Here is a 20,268-nt window from a genome sequence, read left to right on the forward strand (position 1 = left end):
TTTACTTTCGTTTACATTACATGATTTCTTCAAAAGGACGTTAAGAAAACCTAGAAGTGAAACCTCAAAATTGTACTCCTTCTAGTTCACAAACATTCTTTACAATAATAAATTTACTTTAATTCTTTATCCAAGTGTAAGCAAACAAAGTTTGCACCTAAAGTATCTTCAGGACTGAGGCAACTCATGGTAAAGGTGGACCAAGCTTTCATCACTACTTGTCTTAGTATTCTCCCGTAATGCAAAGCACATCTCATTGCAGACATGTATAATGCATTAAGGGAAGGACCACTATCCAGACCGATTTCGACCTTTATTGAGGTCTCGTCAGTGCGAGCCAGACCCAGAGGTGGTGATACTAAGAACAATTGACAATTGACATTTATGACTTAAGGGGTGAAGCGAAAAGCTTTTCATATTCCCCGTTGTCTGTTATGGTCACAGTGAGGAGAGGAGATTATACATCACTGAAGGAAGTTAAAATGGCTTTTGGTCTTTTGTGTTTGAATGTATCCGTAGGCTCATAGGCTACAGCTTGCTGAACTAGATCATTGGGATGAGTGGACGTCTTTAGGAAGAACTTTGCAGCTAAAGTTTGTAGGAAGGATATTTGTATCTCGGTGAAGTTGATGATTTTTGACGAACCATGGGACGTTTAGGATCATTCTCAAGCATTTGTTCTGAACCCATTGTAATTTGATAATATTTGTAGTGGAGGTGTGGCTCCAGGCTGGAGAAGCATAAGTAACTATAGGACGAATCGTCAGCTGGTATAAAAGCAGTTTGATTCTGATATTTAGCTTGCTGCTTCTGTTTATTAGGGAGTAGATCTGAGCGATGGCTTTAGATGCCTTTGTACATGTAGCTTTGATGTGTTGGTTGAAAGTTAATTTTTTGTCGAGGACGACACAAAATAAGTAATTTGTTTCCGTCTGCCTGGAGATTTTGGTGTTGAATAATAAGATGTCTCCTACAGGAGATATCGACCTTTTTGTGAAGAGAATAGCTGAACCTTTTAGGAGATTTACTTGCAGTCTCTATTTGGATAACCATCTTTCTAATTTTAGAAGGTTTTCTTGAAGTTTTCTAGTAACGAAATGTGGTCAGAGAGATCTGATTAATAATCCTGTGTCATCTGCATATAGGGCCATGATGGATGTCATTGGGTTGTGCGGGATATCAGACATGTATACAGAGAACAGCAATGGAGCCAGTAGTGATCCCTGTGGCACTCCGGCCAAGATGGGTCACTGAGATGAGGTAGTGCCATTAATCTTGACTTGCATGGTCATGTTTTGCAGATATGAACTAACTAAATGTGTCAATTTTATTGAGATACCAGCTGAGATAAATTTATGTAGCAATCCAAAGTGCCATATTTTGTCAAATGCTTTGGATAGGTGAAGGAAAACAGCTACAGTGTATTGACGCCAGTTGTAGCTGGTAGTAATGTATTCCACAATTCTGTGGATTTGGTGAGTAGTACTGTGGTATTGCCGAAATCCGAACTACTCTTTAGGAAGGATGTCTAGTTCATTTATTGAGGCTTGAAGACGTGTGAGGATGACCTTCTCCGCAATCTTGCCCAGGTTGGAGATGAGACTGATTGCATGATAATTTTGAGGCAGGTGAGGATCCTTGCCTGGCTTATGTATAGGAATTACATCGGCCAGTTTCCAGGTGGAAGGAAAATAGTGAAGACTTAGGATTGCATTTATAATTATGGTCAGGTGCACTACTGCTTTTTGGGGAAGAAGTTTGATCACCCGAGTAGTAATGCCGTCTGGCCCAGGAGTTTTTTTGTTCTTTAATTTTTTAATAATGTCATATATCTCAGCAGGTGATGTTGGTGCAATATGGTCAGTGCTGGTGTCAGGAAGTTTGAGTGAGTGTCTGACCTTGCTTGTGAATCTTATATATGTGGTCAAAGTCAAGGTTTTCATACGAAGGCTTGCATTGCTCCTCCAAATTGTTTGCTATAACTTCTGCTTCGTCCACATCTGTGTGAGCAAGGTCCTGGTCAGAGAATATTGGGGGAAGGGATCTGTCTTTGTTTCTGATATTTTTCAGTAGTCCCCAGATGGAGTGATCAGTAGGTGAAATGGAGGCTAACTTGTTTTCCCATACTTGGTCACTATGAGCTTTGAGTCATCTCTTACCGCCCCATTTATTCTCTTTAGAGCTGTTTTATCTTGTGGTGCACACGTGTTACGGAATCTTTTCCTATCTCTGTTTTTGTCTCTGATCAAGTTCATGATGTCTTCAGGCAAACGATCTGGCTTGCGGGCAGATTTGTAGGAGGTAGCTACCGTTATAGCAGAATTATTTGTTGTGTGAGATTTGTAACTGCAGTTTCTACTTCTTTTGTGCGTATGTGAGGAACAGGTCCAGTATAATCCTTGAGTGCTGTTGACAGTCTTTCCCATGCTATCTAGGAGTGAGAAGGAGGAGACAGGTATTCTTGTTTTCCCAGCTGTAGTAGAACTGGGTTGTGATCGGATGATAGTTCATCCATAGATATAATGCGGTATTGAAGTTTGATATCCTGCAAGAGAGCTATATCCAGGATATCAGCAGTGCCGAACGTACTGAGAAGAGTTGGTTCGGTGGGGCCTGCCACAACAGTATTGCTTGATCCTAAGTAATTGGAAAGGATGCAACCATTCTTGTTGGTTGCATCCTTTCCAATTGCAACCAACAAGAATTTCCAATTCTTGTTGGTTGCAATTCCACGCAGGGAGTTCAGATCCCCGGTTATAATTGGGGAGGGTTGTAAGCTGAGTAGATTTTCAATCTGCCAGCGGAGCTGGTGACTACTTCCACGCCTGTGATCTCAAGGTTAGTGGTTGAAAGGTTGCTCACAGAGTGGTGCTTAATGCAATTTTTAATGAAAATGGCAGTGCCGCCGCCTCTGTAGAGTAATCTATCATTTCTGTATTGGCGATAACCCCTTATTTTAGGATTGTCTGAGGGTCTTAAATGAGTTTCACTGATTAATATAACATCTTGTCGATACCTATATGTGAAATCTCGGAGTTCCAGAATTTTGTTTTTGAGGCCATTTGCATTCCAAGCAACGATCTGAAGAGATGCTGGAATGTGTTTGTCGCTATTCATTTATGAGAGCTGTGAGGATGACCTGCGTTTCACGAAGAAATCTTTTAGTGGAGGTTGCAGTAGGGTTTGATAGGCTGAAACTTGTAGCATGTTTGCTAGTGAGGCTGTAATAACAGCTGTTAGATTTTTAGGTGGTGCTATTGGTTGATTTTGTTCTGGTATTGGTCTATTTGTACGGGTCACATCGGCATAACTTCTTGTTTGCTTTTGGGTGTCTCTATTATTGGAGGTCTCCGACTGTGACCGCTGATTCTCCGGTTTTGATGCCTGGGCCTCTGGTGTTCTTATACTGTAGGAGGAGGGCTGATTGATTGCCTCCATCTTTGGGTGACGAGGGCCACCGCAGTTGGCACATTTGGCCGAGGTGGTCCTCGGCTTTGTGCAGGTATTGGTTGGGTGACTGTCCGCACATTTCAAACATCTATATTCCGCTCTACATAGATTCTGGGCATGGCCAAACTTCTGGCACCTGTGGCACTTCCCAGAAGATGATCTTTTCCGGAGTGGTTCTGGTGTGACGATGAGACCACAGAGTTTTTTTTTTTAAGTTGTAGATATTTTTGTAAATTTTATGAATCTATACTAGGACTAATGGTATGGGAGTCTTGTCTGCTTTGTACATTCTGCTGACCTTGACTGGAGGCAGATCCTGAGAATTAAGGTCAGCAGTTATTTCTGCAGTGTCAATGTCTTCATAGACACCACGAAGGACCACTTTTAAGTTTTTTCCGAGCTGATGCCTCTATCGTCCAGTTCTTTTCAACCTTCTATAGTCTGTCACTGTTGCTGACTGTATCTTTATGCCTTCATCCATGTTCTTGGCCTTAATGAAGCCAATGTGCAGATTGGACATTGTGGATCTTTAAACTTCCCATTTCTGCTTTTCTCTAAGGATGATCGGAGGCACCTTTTCTTTGTGATAAATAGCGGCGTCCGAACCCTGAGCATCCTGTTCAATTTCGTTGTCTTTGTGAGATTCTTCTGTTGTTCTTCGCTTTTTGCGTGCGCGCACTTCTACAAAGTCTGAAGGAGTAGAAGGCATCGATTCTAACTGATCTTCTGCGACAACGGCTGCGACACTTTCCGGGGGAGGCGTGTCGTAACGTTTCACTTTTCCCGGCCAATTGTTGTTAAGTAGTTCACCTAGTCTTATAAATTCTCTATATATCTCCTCGAATATTGTCTCATTTAGCTGTTTTTCCACGACTATCAATGTGAAGTATCTAAAGTTGAAGAAAAAAAAAAAAACGCTTACCGTGCAGTTGAAGCCTTACCGGCACTTATGCAGGACTCTGAATTTTTTGGGTAGGAGCACTTATATAGAATGGCGTAGTGTTCAGGATACATTTACAACAAATATCACTTGCCAGTCACTCCACACAATGCCCCAAAAATCACAATAATAATCTAACTAAGTCCTTATAAGGACTGGCTAAAAGGGGCGAAGCAAGAATGCTTTTCATCTTCCCCGTTATCTGTAGAGAACAGTATAGAGATAAAGTGTTATTGAGCTATTAAAGCTCTGATCATGGCAAGAGGGTAACAGCAATAGCCAAGCCTCAGTTAAAAACTTCATTGGCTACAGCATTACCATCCATTACCCTCCAAGCATAATCTACTATGGTGGAAGCAATGGAGAGGTCATATTTACCCATACGAGTTGCCAAAAGGTGTCTCACCTTATTATTAAAGTACTCTGGATTTAGAGAAAGATGTTGGAAGTTTTTTCCCACTTGGTTAGACTATAATAAATTTAGTTTAATCCTTTATCCAAGTGTAAGCAAACAAAGTTTGCCCTATTTATAAACATATAAATTTGCATTATTACCACAAACGAAAAATTTAGAATAATATTTGCAAACGAAAGAGTTGTTTTGAAAGATAGCTTGGTCTAAGGGAACACGTCGATTACTTTGTTCATCTATCCACACCATTAAAAGTTTTTCCATCTCAGAAATAAGACTGTCATGTTTATCAATAACTAGTTAACTGGTTATCACTTTTCATTTCGCCAAGAACATCATATTTGTTTTTAAGTATGAGGTAGGTACAACGCTACCTGCTTCAGAGTTCGATATACCATGGTCAATAAATTTATTAAAAAAAAAAAAAAAAAAAAGCTAATTTCTTTTATTCCGCTATTGAGAGTAGGCGAGGCCATTTTAGCCGTGTCTAATTTTTGAAGACTGAAGGGAAGTCCGATCTCCACCAGTAGCCAATCAGAGATAGTTGGCCCAAGGCTATCACTAATTATACAGAGCGCTGTTGAAGAGATGCGACTAACAACTGCCGCCATCTTGTGATCCCTAATCCTAACATTGTTTAACTATCTGAACATAGTGTGGGTTCTACGGTCGATTTTCTTGAGTTTACGAAACGAACAAACCCGTTTGCCTGTGCCAGAGATTGACTAACTCAGGAACCGGTTGAAAAAAAAAAAAAGAAGATTAGTAAATGTTTCTCTAGACATCGACTAGATTAGAAAAACTTACGACTCACTTTCTTCGTGTGGTCTAATGCTGTAAACGGCACAATCAACTTCCAATAGGTATAGTTTCATCCTATTATTATTATTATTAGTAGTAGTAGTAGTAGTAGTAGTATTTCTCAGGAGCTCACATTGGGAAGCACGGGCATGGCAAACCCGAGATACCCAAGCTAGATATGATCCTACTTCGTACAATATACATTTGGTATATTATATCTAGAGACTGGTCTTCTACTCTTCCTTTCCTCTACTCTCTCTCTCTTACTTCATACTCCCCCCCCCCCAGTGCTATCAGAGCAATTTGAGCACGAGGGGATGACTCTTTCCTCTCAAACTGTAGTTACCGCTATCTACTAAAAAAGGCAAGCCTAGTTGTCTTAAGGTGGCAGCCCCACCACATACCAATCATCATGCTAGTCACTTGACATAGGGAAACACATTACTTTCAAGTCTCAACGAAATCCAAACCGGAGAGAAAACATGAGAAACGACCCCAAACTGAAAAAGGTTAAGAAACTTTGGAAAAAGAAAAACGTGGTGAAATATGCTACATGGAACATTAGAAGCATAGCACATAAAGAAGAAGAATTAGATAACATTTTAAATGACGAAAATACAGAAATTGACGTTCTTACAGAAACAAAAAAGAAACTTAAAGGAACAAAAGAAACAGCTAACTACAATATCATACATAGTGGAGTGAAGAAACAAATACATGCAAAAGCTGGTGAAATGAATTGGATCCATAATTCAATTAAAGCAAAAATAACTCATTATACATACTGGAATGAAAGAATATTAGAAGTGCGATTAAAAAATCAGTTAACGCCTTTTTATTCCTGTATAGGGAGTAGGCAAGGCCGTTCTAGCCCTATCTAACTTTTGGAGACTGGGTGGGCAGTTCAATCTCCACTGATACCAATCAGAGAGAGCTGACCCAAGGCTATCACCAATTAAGCAGCACGCAGTGAAGAGGTGGCTCAACAAGTGCTGCCATCTGGTCCATAACCCTAACACAATATATTTAATGTCTGAAATAGTGTGAGTTCTACGGTCGGTTTTCTTGAGTTTACGAGACGAAAAACCCGAGTTTCCTGGAGAAAAAACTCGCTTGCCCGTACCAGAGATCGACCTGACTCGGGAACCGGTCGAAAAAAAGGCTTAGAAAAAATTTCCTCTTCTCGCTGACTAGATTTGATACCAAGTCTCCCTTCGTGCGGTCAAGCGCCGTGGAATGCAAACACCATGTCCACTGAAAGCAGTTGTTGGAGCGTTTGTCCCTGAAGAAGGAAAAGAAGAAGAAAATTATTACTCTTACAAAGAGTTAAAAGGAATATATGAAAAATTAAATAAAACAGACCATATAATTATAGCCGGAGATCTTAACGCCAGAATAGGAATGAAAAAAATTAACAATAATATACAAAAATTTTGAGAACGAACAGTATACAATAATGCAAAGCAACTCATTGATTATACAATATATAATAATTTAAAAATAATGAATGCATTTTACAAACATAAAAAATATACATTTTTACAAACACTTCAGAACCTTGGTCAGGAGAAGTGTATATGCGACCACAACAAAGATGCCACTATAACAACAGAAACGGCCCCGAGTTCTGCGTGGCCCATACCCACCTTTCTACAGAGGCGGTAAGGCACCAAGTGAGGCCAGGGATGCTAAGAATCTCGCAGATGAAAACAGGCCGCCTCTTAAATCTATGAAAATGACAATCGGTACCCTCAATACTTGAACTTTGGCAAGATACTACAGAATGGATTTATTAATCAAAGAACTAACCAATATCAACTTGGATATCCTGCTAGTGAATGACACAAAAAGATTGAAAGAACTGACAACAAGATAGTACAATGGCTCACAGATACTCCTCGGAGCATCCTCAAACAATGGCAAACAAGGCAGAGTGGGCTTCATTGTTAAATCTAAGCTCACCAAGTCGATCCTTTCTTGTAACATCATGTCTGAAAGAATAGGTGTACTCGAAATTGGAATAGGGAACAATATAACAATAAAATTAATATCCTTCTATGCTCCAACATCTGTAGCAGATAATCAAGAAATAGAAAATTTTTACACGAATCTTGAACAGCCATTAAATTACAAGTCAACATAAACATTCGTTGATGGTGATTTTAATGCCAAAATAGGATGTGAAAAAGAAAACGAAAATGTTATCGGACCACATGGTCGGGGAGAAAGAAAAAGAAAAGGAGAGAGATTAGCTGAATTTGCTGCAGCTGAACAACTCTTTATCATGAACACTTTTTTTTTCAACAAACGCCCAGGAAGAAGATGGACTTGGCAATCACCGAATTCAGACACAAAAAATGAAATTGACTACATTTTAACAGACTGTAAAAGACTGGTACAAAATGTTGGTATAATAAGCGAAACATACTTCAACATAAATTCTGACCACAGACTCCTCAGAGCCATTATAAGAATAGACCACAAAAAAGAACAACATATCAGGGCAACTTCAAACCACAAAAGACAACCCAAACAAAGAGACTACTACTGTTCAGGAAGTCCATAGAAGAGACCGAATGGACTATTAAGAACTGTTACATAAATAATGACTATATTGACTTTATTAATAAATTCATCTAGTGCAAGAAAAAATCAGAAATTCCTGTGAAACAGAAGAAATGGGAACGACTCTCACCTCAGACTATGGAACTACTGAAAAAAGAGAAAAGAATTGAAGAAAATTTTCTAGAATGCAAAATTATTTGTAAGTTACTAAGGAAAAGAAGTTCAGAAGACTACAAAACTTTCAGCATACAAAAACTAAGAGAAACAGTGCAGGCAAAAACCAGCCAGAAAAAAATAGAGAAAGACTTAAATTTTAAACAGTCAATTCCATCTGCTTTACAGGATCAAAATGGAGAAAAACATACTAATAGAAAAATGATAGAAGAAATTGTGAAGAATTTTTATAATGATCTCTATGCAACTAAGTGCCAAGTTTCAGAACCTATCATTCCAAAACCAAGCAATATACCAGATGTACTTCCAGAAGAAATAGAACATGCCCTTAAGAAAATGAGTCAAGGAAAAGCCTCAGGACTTGATCATGTTAAGGCTGAAGGAATCCAACAAGGTGGACCAATTATTTTCAAAGCATTGGCTGCCAAATTCACGTGGTACTTCAAAGAAAGAAAGATTCCAGAGGAATGGAAAACCTCAAAAAAAAAAACATACTTCTATTTAAAAAAGGGAAAAAGGAAGACATAAAAAAACTATCGTCCAATCTGTCTACTCTCTCACATATATAAAATCATGAACAGAGTAATACTGAACAGAATCCAAAACACTCTCGAAGACAACTCCAGCAGAGAGCAGGCAGGATTTAGAAGACGCTCCTCCACAATAGATCATATCCAGGTCATTTCACAACTAACAGAAAAATGCAGAAAATACCGACTCCCTCTATGTATCCTCTTTATTGATTTTAAAAAAGCATTTGATACATAGAACACAATCCAGTGATTAGTGTCTTACTGGAAATAAACGTGGATCCTATGTACATCCACATGATAAAAGAAATTAACAAAAATCAGACCACACAAATAACTCTATTTGATCAACCTATAAATATAGATATAAAGCGAGGCGTCCGTCAAGGCGAATCCCCCCAAATCTATTTACCCCCCCACCCAATCTATTTACTAGCACTTTAGAATACATTCTGAAAAAAATAGATCCAAACGGAGGAATAAACACAGAGGTGAAAAACTACAAATCCTTATGTTTTCCGATGATACTGATATCCCACAACCCAAAAGACCTAGAAGAAATGGGCGAAAAAGTATACACAAACAGCAGTAAGATAGGCTTAAAAATGAATCTAGAAAAAACAAAAGGGATCAAAAACATCTACACAAGTGACAGTCACCTATGTATTGATGGCATCCCTATAGAACAAGACTCATACAAGGACTTAGGACAAACAATAAAAATGAATAACGATTTATCTGAAGAACTAGTAAAAAGAAAGAAAGCCGCATGGCTATCATTCAACAGACTAAAAGAAACACTTACTGATTCAAATCTTGACATCTCTCTGAAGGCAAAACTATTTAATAGTGATATTCTACCATCGCTCACATATGGATCAGAAACATGGAACACGACAAGAAAAGAAGAAGAGACTCTCAGAATAACTCAGCGTGCAAATAGAACGCAGGATTTGTAACAGCAGAATGGAACATGTAAGAAACACGGAACTAAGAAAGAGATCAGGCATAAAAGATGTGGTAACTGCAGTATATGAAAGCAAGATGAGATGGGCAGGCCACATAGCCAGACTCAACGATAACAGATGGACTTATAGAATGCTCAACTGGCAAAAGAATAAAGAGAAGGGCAGGAAGACCACTTACAAGATGGAAAGATCCACTAATGAAATCTATGGGTATAACATGGAAGAGAGAGGCTCAAGATCGAGATCGTTGGAGGCATCTTTGTGACCTGCACGCATGGAGAAATCCTGAGTGAAACACAGGTCCATCATGGTAATCAAGGTAAAAATATACATAAATATACGTGGTGTGCAAGAGGACAAAAATCAATAATAGACTACTTTATAGCAAATGAAAAAGCAGCAAACCTCTTCCTAGACGTTAAAGTTAGAAGAGGGCCAGAAAATGACACAGATCACTATTTAGTACAGTCAAAACTAAGATTTCCACCAAACTGGCTACAAAAAATACAAAAAAAGAAAAATAAAAAAACAAACTAAAGAAACAAAATCTAATTACAAAGTAGGACTACTAAATGATTCAAATATAAGAAATTTATACCAACAGAGGATTAAACGCTACCGGCCAAGACGTCTATAGACGTTCAAGTTATCATGGATGCGAAGTGCACATTAAAATAGTAATACCATTGATATTACATTGAAATATATGATGGATGCAAAGCGTATGCGGATGCGTATTTGATCCATAATGGCCGGTAAGGTGGTTAATAACTACTTAGAAAAAATACAAGAAAATGAAGACATTGAGAAAGAATGGAATAATATAAAATAAATTATCATCAGCAGCATATGAAAGTCTAGGAACACACAAAAAATATCAGAAAAATAAAAAAATTACATATATGGGACAATGAAATAAAAACGATAATTGAAAATAAAAAGCTGACTTTTAAAAGATGGTTAAATTGCAAAAAACAAGGGATGAAATTGAATATATAAAAAGACGAGCAATAGCCAAAAGAGAAACCAGAAAGAGACACAAAGAAAGCTGGGAAAATATTGTATCATATCTAGAAAATACCATGTAACTTGCCAGTTACATGGCAACTCATGCCAGTAACTTTCATGAGCAGGAGAAAGTCTACAAACCGAGATAGTGCTACTGCTTACGGGACAACCGACGCGCCTACTCAAAGACCACATAGAGTAGGTGAGAAATCAGCAATGTGGTCAGCCAAGGATGTGAAACATGTAGCCACCCTCAACATAAGATCACTATACCGACCTGGAAAATTACAATTAGTCCAGGAAAATTTAAAAAGACTGAAATGGAGTAGTTTAGGTTTATCAGAGACACATTGGTGCGGAGATGGATTCATGGATTTACCAGAAGGAAGACTGTACTTCTCAGGAAGAAAAGATAACATACACAGAGAAGGAGTTGCATTACTAATTGAAAGGAAACTTACACACTCAGTAATTGAAATAAACCCAGTGTCTCCTAGAATAATAACAGCCAAACTTCAAGCAAAAGAAAAAGGTCAAACAATTAAAATAATCCAAATATATGCACCAGACAGTAACCATTCAGAGGAAGAAATAGAAAATTTCTATGAAGAACTACAACAGGAAATATATAATCCCAAAAATAGAGAACTCATGATAGTGATGGGAGATTTTAATGCTAAAATAGGACAGTTCACAGCAGACAAAAAAGATGTGATGGGGAAATTTGGATACGGAGAGCTTAACGACAGAGGAGAACAATTACTCCACTTCTGTAAAGCAAACGATCTAATGATTACAAACACATTGTTCTATCAACGCCCTAATAATAAATATACATGGACATCCCCAAATGGTAATATAAAGAACTGCATAGACTATATCATCATAAACAAACAATGGAAAAGATCAGTAAATAATGTATGAACATTAAGAAGTTTTGATTTTCACACTGACCACGAAATATTAACTGCCAAAGTGAAGATAAAATTCAACAGGAAAAATAATATCAGAAAAGAAGAAAACATCAACCGATCAAAACTAAAAGATAGCTCAAGCAGACGTCGATTTTTAGAACAGATGTGCTTGAAATTAAAACCCTCCATCTTACAGAACAGCGGAAAATTCTGGGAAGAAGGAAAAGAAACAGTGTTATCAGTTACAAAAGACACTCTAGGTTCCAAACCCAAAATAAACAAACTGTGGATAACCCAAGAAATCATAGCTACCATAGAAGAGAAAAGAGAGGCCAAGATACTTGTATACCAACAAAATAATGAAGAGAATAGAGAAAAATACAGAACACTAAAAAATAAAGTTGATAACCTATGCAAAAAAGGCAAAAAAAAAATAGTTAGAAGAAAAAGCTAAGAAATGCCAAGAAGCATACAAACAAAACAACCTAAAAGTCTTCCATGATACTCTAAGAGAAATTACAAAGGAATTCTCAGCAAAAGCAGTAACAATGATAAACAACAAGATGACTGAAACCGGGAATATTGAATATATAAGAAAAATCTGGTCAAATCATTTTTAGACTATCTTCCACCAAGGAAACAAAACTACAATGCCAACAATAGAAGAAAATAATGATCACCCAAAAATTTTACAAGAAGAAGTTAGATACGCAATAAAACAGATGAAAAACAATTGGGATAGTATCAAAGCACCAGGCATTGATACTATCCCAACTGAACTGTGGTCATATGGAGGCAGCATATCAATAGAATATTTAACAACCCTATTCAATAAAATACTACAAACAGGAGAGATCCCAGATGACTGGAAAACTAGAAAGATCATCCCAATATACAAGAAAGGAGACAAAAGAGAATGCAGAAATTACAGACCAATCAATTTACTCCCTCACACCTATAAAATATTCATAAGAATTATACAAAATAGATTAAAAAACACCTACGAAGAAATGATAAACAAGCTGGTTTCCGAGGAAACTATTCAACAATAGACCAAATTTTCACATTGCACCAACTAGCAGAACTCAGCTGGGAAAACCATAAGGAACTATATTGTTGTTTTGTGGACTTTAAACAAGCTTTCGATAACATCAACAGAGAAATCCTTCTCAAAATTCTACTAGAAAAAGCAATAGACAAATATATAATACAGTTTCTGATAAAATATTACTCTAAGACAAATGCAATAATTAAAAAGGACACACTCACAACAGAAGAAGAAGTTGTAAGAAAGCAATAGACAATGAGCCTGGAATCAATGTCAACGGTTTAAACATAAATAATATCAAATATGCAGATGATCTCGTCCTTCTTGCAAGAACCCCAAATGAACTACAAAAGTTGATCAACAAGCTAAATGAAACCTGTAAAACATATGACATGACAATAAATATACAAAAGATAAAAGTGATGAAAATAGGGAGGAACAGAACTACCATCTCAGCCACCCTAAACGGAGAACAATTAAAACAAGTAGACAACTTCATATATACCTTGGATCAAAACTAACAGAAACAATAGATGAACTCAAAACAATCAAACACAGAATAGCGATAGGATGGACCACCATGGAAAAATTACAGAAAATCTGGAAAACAAACAAGATATCTAAACAACCCAAAATCAAATTATATGAAGCAATAATTATACCAACAGTCATCTATGGAGCAGAAGCGTGGACAGTTAAAAAAAAAAAGAGAGGAGAAAAAACTGCTGGCATTTGAAATGAAATGCTTAAGAAAAATAAATAGAACATGTTGGATAAAAAAGAAAACAAATAGCACAGTCAGACAAGAACTATTGTATAAAAAGACAATAAAAGAAAAAATTAGAAAACAACAACTGCGATGGTTTGGACACACTGTATGCATGAATGCAGACAAACTTCCTAACGTACTAATCAATACTTTTCCAACTGAAAAAAGAAGACCTGGAAGACCAAGAATTACCTGGCTGAAATTAATAAAGAACATCTCGGAATGCGGAACATATAAGGAACTTTTTCGAACAGCAAGGAATAGAGAAGACTGGAAGATCCTGCTCAAGAGAAGACTCAACCCGTCTTAGACGGAAGAGAAGAAGAAGAAGATCTAGAAAATGACGTACAAAATAAAACCTAGTGTGTACAAAATACTAAAACACATGAATATAAAAATACTAAAACACTGATATAAAAGAAACTGCAAATATAAATTGTGAAATAGATGTAAAAGAATTCTTGGATTACTTTACTGATCTTTGGACGGATAATACTGGCATCAAAAATAATTACGTCAGAAACTTACAAAATACCTTAAACGTTATGATAACAATGAAAGAATTAAAGGACAACCTGAATAAAATAAAAAATAGTAAATCAGCAGGAGAAGATATGATAAACTCCGAACTGTATAAATTTGCTGGGGAGGGGGGAAATTCATCAAACATTACTAAAAATTTTAAATAAAATATATACAAATGGACAAATACCAATAGAATGGAATACAAGCATAGTAATACCTATATTTAAAAAAGGGGATAAAACAAAACCTACTAACTACAGAGGTATTAGTTTATTGAATACATGCTACAAAATACTTAATGAAAAATTAAAAATATACAGTGAAAAAATATATTAGAATGTCAAAATGGATTTAGAAAAGGACGCTCTACATTGGATGCAGCTTTTTGTTTAAAACTACGTATAGAAAAAAGAAGTGAATTTAAATTGGAAACTCATTTTTTGTTTACAGATTACGAAAAAGCATTTGACAAAGTAAAAAGAAGTATATGATATAGTCGCTTAGGAGAGGAGTGCTAATCATCAACCAGATCATTGGTAGTATGCAATGGCACACTTTCGAAGTATCAAAGTATTAAATCTGCCTGAAGACTCCCTCCATCAGATCCAGAAGTCAATAACACAATTCCTCTGGAAAAAACCAACTGGAAACCTACTCTGCTTTCTGTAATCCACTAAACATGGAATGCCAGGGCCTGGTCTCCTTTGAAAACAAAATAACCTCCAGGATTATCTTCTTTCTTCTTATGACACTCGAGACCTATGCGACAGCTCACAAACATATTCTGAAAGATGACACCAGAGGACTTAAGTTATCTATAATCCTTCGAATGGTTAACGCGCAATCACAAACCAAATTCTCCATTCGACCGCGATTCCTTACCACGCTGGAAGGAAAAGCAAGGAACTGCATCACACACTCAGAAGTATAGGAGGCTTCTATCCCAGAAACAGGAGTGGATGACCTTCCAAAGTTTATCCCTGAAAACCATCAAAGTAACAGAACAATACCAACAAGCTCAAAATGCCATTAGATATGAATTTTCCGACATCAGAGCACTACAAGGATTTCAAATTTCAACCAGAAATAGCCATTCAAGTGTTTTCCTCTGAACCCTCTCTTCCGCTTCTGCCCACTAATTTCAAGAAAGTATACCACCAACTCACTTTAGTACATCCTCACTCACCTTTCACTTCTGCATCAATATGTGGCTCAGTGGAAGTTGGGTTTCCATGCCATGGCGCTTGACCTCACAAAAGAAGATTTGGGTTCAAATCTCATCGCCGACTAGAGGAATATTATTTAAGCTTTTTTAGATTGGTTCCCAAGTCAGTCGATCTCTGGCAGGAGAAAGCGGTGTTTTTCTCCCGAAAACTCGAATTTTTCGTCCCTTAAACTCAAGAAAATCGACCGACGAACGCACACTTTTTTAGACATTAACATGTTCATTGCCAATCAAGCGATATCGCGTGATGCGAGTTCTCACCAAACTGCCGATCACGCGTTATCGCGTGGACGTCGCTAACTAAATAAAAAAATAAAAAAAATTTGGCCACCACACGAAATTCCAATTTTCAGCTTGACAATGAAAGTGTTAAAAATATTGTGTTAGAGTTAGGGACCACGAGGTGGCGGCACTTGTTAGACGTCTTTTCACTATGTGCCGATTAAATTACTCATACCTTCGACCAGCTATCTCTGCTTGGCCACATGGAGACTGAACTTAGTTTGAATATCTCTGAATATTATTCAATATCTCAATTCTCAAACTCACCTGCATTTCAACAGATGCTGCTCAGTTGTTGATGGGATATCCTCTACAGGACAAAATGTAACAGGCCAGTTGCAGGCATACAGTGCAAGTTGTGGCACAAAGCACCGCAAATTCCAATTGGAGCATACCTTCTTGACATGTTCTGTTGATATCACACATGCACTGGACACTGTCTCTAGTACCTGTAACCACCCGCACTGCTATGAAGACTACTAGTGCCTACTGCATAGTTGAGAAGACAGAATATGCGAATTTCTTTTCATTGAGGCCAAAGCTATCATATACTGGTTTTATCCAAGGAGCACAAGGAAAACCTAGAATCTCTCAGCCACAGAATCCCAGCAACATCTTGTCCACAGCCTACACAGGAAGCTGAACAGCCGACTGCGGCTAGAATATCACCATCACTGAGAACGGGAAGCTAAACCAATTCAGCACAGACTGGAACCCTTGGTTGGATGCAGAAGTTGGCATGACTCTCTTTACCTAAAAAAAAAAACAAAAAAAACAGCGTGTATGGACCATTAAAAACCGACATAGTTATGGAGAACATGAGAACTGCAGTGATTCATCTGCTTTTGAAACTGCACTGTCTTTTCCTTGTAATGTGAAAATGTCTAATCCTGGTACTTTTGCCTGTTGCTTATGTTTTATGTTTATGTTTTATTTTTATGTTATTATGGTTTTGGGATATATATAGCGTGTACACTCGTGTACAAAAGCTAAGGACAAACTACATTTATACCTGTATATGAAAAAATTTTCAAGACTACAGCCAAATGTGGATATAAACTTATTTCCAGCATACTAATAAATTATATGCCACACACAAAAAAAATGTGTTATAAATTTCGTACAAGTAAAATTGCAATACATTTTGGTAATACTTACAAATTTTCTGAGGACGTAGTTAAGGAATAAATGTACAGTGCTTACAGAAACCTATGCAGAGAGACATTTTATTAGCGAATGTGTCCACCAAGGACTGCAATACAGCTCTCACAACGTCGTACTTCTTAGCACTAAGTGATTCAGGAGTTCTTGAGAGCAAGGATAAGATCTTGTTTTCTGGAGGAGAATTTTGAGCAGCAATGCGACCTAAACGTGTTATATGGGAGTTCAGATCTGGGGAGAGCGCTGGAAACTCGATTCGATTAATATCCTCGTCTCTAGAAGTATCGCCACTGCTCGTGTACGATGTGGCGTAGCATTATCATCCATAAAAATGAATTCTTCGCCTGCAGCACCACGCAAAAATCGAACATATCTTTGAAGAACTTCGTTTCAATATCGTTCACCAGTCATAGTCCATTTTTCCAGCACTTGTAATGCGGTGCTTCCATTAAGCACAAAGTCTCCCCTTACCGACATCATGGGAAGAAAAGTAAACTCACTGCTTGCCTATTCTGTTCATTTCACAATGTAGTGTGACATTTTGTACCAAGAGTAGGTATTTGGACTCGTAATTTTTTTTTTTTTTTTTCAGTCTGGTTGGTTGTGTTTTCTCTATTTTACTTTTAAAATTCAGTTTAACTACATATTCTAACCAGAATAACTGATCAAAATAAATAAATGAATAAATTGTGTGTGAATTTATTTTTCCCCACTGTAGATATTTTTCATTTGTTTTATCTTAAGCTGTCTCATTTCGGCTCGCAATTTTGTCGTGCGTACATGTGAACTCGATGCGGAGATTTTTTGATATGGTTCAATATTTTTTATTCATTTTTAATTTTTTTTCCAAATTGATTGATTAGTTTTCTCTATTTTACTTTTAAAATTCAGTTTTACTACATATTCTAACCAGAATAACTGAGCAAAATAAATAAATAAATAAATAAAATGTATGTGAATTTATTTTTCCCCCCACTGTAGATTTTTCATTTATCTTATCTTTATGTTGCCTCATTTACACTCGCAATTTTGTTTTGCCTAGGAGACAAATCGTGTGTTTGGGTTGGAGTTCTTTGTTAGCGTTTTCTTATATTTCAAATGAATATTAGCTGTAGTATACTTTGTTAATTTCTATGTTACCTTTTATTTGATTGAAATATTATTTACAATATTGTATTTCAGAATCTAACATACAGAAATTAAATAAAGTGAAAAAGATACTATTTTTTTTGTTTTGTTTCTTACTCTTCTTATTTAACATTTGCGGTGATGTTCAAAGGTATGATTTGCCACGTGTGCGTACATGACAGTCACGTGATTTCTTTCACTGTGACACACATATCCTAATCTTTTTAGAAAATTCTTTTGCCACCACAAATAAATAGTTATTTCTTCTTATTTCAAATGAATATTAGCTATGTAGTATACTTTTTTAATTTCTATGTTACAAACTTCCAAACATTAAAACTTTATTGACTCTTACTCTAAAGAAAACTAAAGGAACATTTGTTTTCTATCCGTATGTTCGTTTCTGTCATTCAGAGCTGTGTTTTTTTTTTCACGGTGGTGCGCTTGAAACTCAATGTGTCTTTTCATGATAATACCCACCAGCGATCCTAAAATTCGCATCTCTCGATGCAGAGTTTTTGATATGGTTCTATTTTTTTTTAATTGATTAGTTGTTTTTCTATATTTTACTTTCAAAATTCAGTTTAGCTACATATTCTAACCAGAATAACTGAGCAAAGTAAATAAATAAATAAAATAAATTGTGTGTGAATTCATTTTGACTTTAAAAAAAATTATATATATATGGTCTTACTTAAATTTGCATAACACATCAACGACACCGAGTAGTTAATTTAAATTTACACATTTTATTTGAATGAAATATTATTTACAAATTTCATTTACTGAATCTAAAATATAGAAAATAAATGAATAAAGTGAAAAATACACTATTTTTTGTTCCTTAATCTTCTTATTGTTAAAACTCAAAGGTCATGAAAAGACACTTTGAGTTTTAAGCTTCACCACCATAGGAAAAAAACATAGCTTGAGCCACAATGCGAATGACAGAAACGAACGTACAGAAACTCTTGTTTCTGTCCGTACAGCTACATATTCTAAAGGAACAAGAATTTCTAAAGGGAAAAGAATTTCAAAAAAATCTAAAGCTTTCTAAAGGAACAAGAGTAAGAGTCAATAAAGTTTTAATGTTTGGAAGTTTGTAACATAGATATTAAAAAAAAGTGTACTACAGAGCTAATATTCATTTGAAATAATAAGAAATTATTTGTGGTGGCAAAAGAATTTTTCTAAAAAAGATTAGGATATGTGTGTCACAGTGAAGAAAATCACGTGAATGACACGTAAGCACCCGTGACAAATCAATCCATTTCTATTTTATACCCACAAGAAATTATTACACAACACGACACAGAGACGAAACAATAGTCCACACTATGCTACTGTCAGTAGCCCCTACTGAGATACATACTGTTATAAATCTACTGTTGCTATCCTGTCATTACTGCGATATTGTCAACTTTTATTATTATTTAACTTTGTAGCTTATTGAGATGCGTACTGTTAAGTCAGTAGCTTATTGAGATGCGTACTGTTATAAATCTACTGTTGCTATCCTGTCATTACTGCGACATTATAAAATTTTATTATTATTTTAACTTTGTATGCTTGTAATTTCTATTAATTACTTGTGATGTCTTTTTTCTTTGCTTTATACTTTATTCTCCGTTATTCTAATGTAGCTGTGCGTGCTTTCTCTCTCTCAGAATCTCTCTTGTTTATATTATTACGTGCTATGTTTACAAGAAAGTCAAATAACGTTTATTTACATTACTATGAAATGTACACGAATTTAAATATTAGGGAGATTGCTTTCTCTATCCTTCTATAAAAACTCTTTAGCAAAATTCAGAACCTTTTTTCTTCAACTTTAAAATACTTTCTTTAACACAAAACGTTATCTACTCTCAGTTTACAAATTTAACTTATTAAACTCCAAGCTTACTCGCAAAGAGGTTACCTAAATCTCTCTGTTAAGTTATCTTTACAAATTTGATATCAACTTCTAAGATGCCAATTGATTCTCTTAAGGACACTTCTTAACCCTATTAAACATTAAACATATATCTTAAAAGTCTTTCTAATACAACTACAAGAGGAATTATATAAAAGTTTTGAACTTACAAAGGCTCTGTATCTCACAATTTGTCAAAAGTCTTTCACTAAAAGTTCTATGGCAATTTTTTCATCTGAGATATTCATCTGGCTTTGGCTATATCAATTGGGAATGTAGCGGGACTCGTACAGTTCCGGAAAAATGTTATTCTCCCACGGCGAAAAGAAAAACTTACGAGCGAAGGTACTTCGGGAAATTTGCCTCGCCTTTTCTCCTCTACTTGGGCTCGCCGAAAATGCCTGGACAACTGCCGTCTCAAGTAGCTTGAATTGCCGCCTCTAAGAAATTGAA

The 20,268-nt window shown here is 36.3% G+C and overlaps 1 long non-coding RNA gene across 1 annotated transcript in view; it reads right to left on the minus strand.

Annotated features, from left to right (window-relative positions):
* The window catches only part of LOC150096441 (uncharacterized), a 131,568-nt gene extending 111,300 nt beyond the window's left edge, over positions 1-20,268 (minus strand). The window contains exons 1-2 of the long non-coding RNA XR_016549926.1: positions 19,986-20,268; positions 15,879-16,364 (exon numbers count right to left, since the gene is read on the minus strand). This is a non-coding gene — a long non-coding RNA (uncharacterized LOC150096441). The remainder of the gene's footprint in view (positions 1-15,878; positions 16,365-19,985) is intronic.

This window comes from Typopeltis vanoorti, chromosome 19, assembly GCF_054136105.1.
Source record: "Typopeltis vanoorti isolate ZY-2024b chromosome 19, IOZ_Tvanoo_1.0, whole genome shotgun sequence".
Lineage (NCBI taxonomy): Eukaryota > Metazoa > Arthropoda > Arachnida > Uropygi > Thelyphonidae > Typopeltis > Typopeltis vanoorti.